This window comes from Pinus tabuliformis, chromosome 1_1 (genome assembly GCF_031772625.1).
Source record: "Pinus tabuliformis cultivar Carrire ecotype Pingquan chromosome 1_1, CPIR1, whole genome shotgun sequence".
Classification (NCBI taxonomy): Eukaryota; Viridiplantae; Streptophyta; class Pinopsida; order Pinales; family Pinaceae; genus Pinus; species Pinus tabuliformis.
This window is the reverse complement of record NC_142297.1, coordinates 700,388,236-700,388,744: the sequence shown is the minus strand read 5'-3', so window position 1 is coordinate 700,388,744 and position 509 is coordinate 700,388,236. Positions and strand designations below refer to the sequence as shown.

The following is a 509-nucleotide window of genomic DNA, read 5'->3' as shown; positions in this document are numbered from 1 at the left end:
CTTTCTTCCAACCACGTGAAATGGAGCTATGAACGAATGAATCAAACCATTCTTAAATGTTAATCTCACTTAGAAAATTTCCTAATGAAAATAGTCAGATCGAAAGAAAGACGGAGAACAAATTAGATCCATTTCCTTTATGGTTTACTTTAGCATACATCTCATACTATACTTAAAGGACGGACGAATGACTTGAAAGGACAAAAGATTCGATCTGTCCATGGGATTCCCATATCTCGGCGACATAGCCAAGCGGTAAGGCAGAGGACTGCAAATCCTCCATCCCCAGTTCGAATCCGGGTGTCGCCTTGTTGAGGTAAGTAAATGGAAGGAAAAGTCTGTATTTCCATTACAGAACCTCTGGAGACATATTGGTACATATTACCAATATAGATAGTGAGTTACGTACATTTGATCCCGATTCCGTCGTGAATGTACGACCATCGAGTTAGTTATAGTAACTTGTTGGTCAATGAACAAATGGATTTATTGATCTCTCATATCAGCTC

At 39.1% G+C, this 509-nt stretch overlaps 1 non-coding gene across 1 annotated transcript; it reads left to right on the top strand.

The window, feature by feature from the left end:
- Positions 1-238: 238 nt before the first annotated feature.
- TRNAC-GCA (transfer RNA cysteine (anticodon GCA)) lies at positions 239-309 on the top strand. The gene has a single exon. It is a non-coding gene; the product is annotated as a tRNA-Cys (tRNA).
- Positions 310-509: the final 200 nt, after the last annotated feature.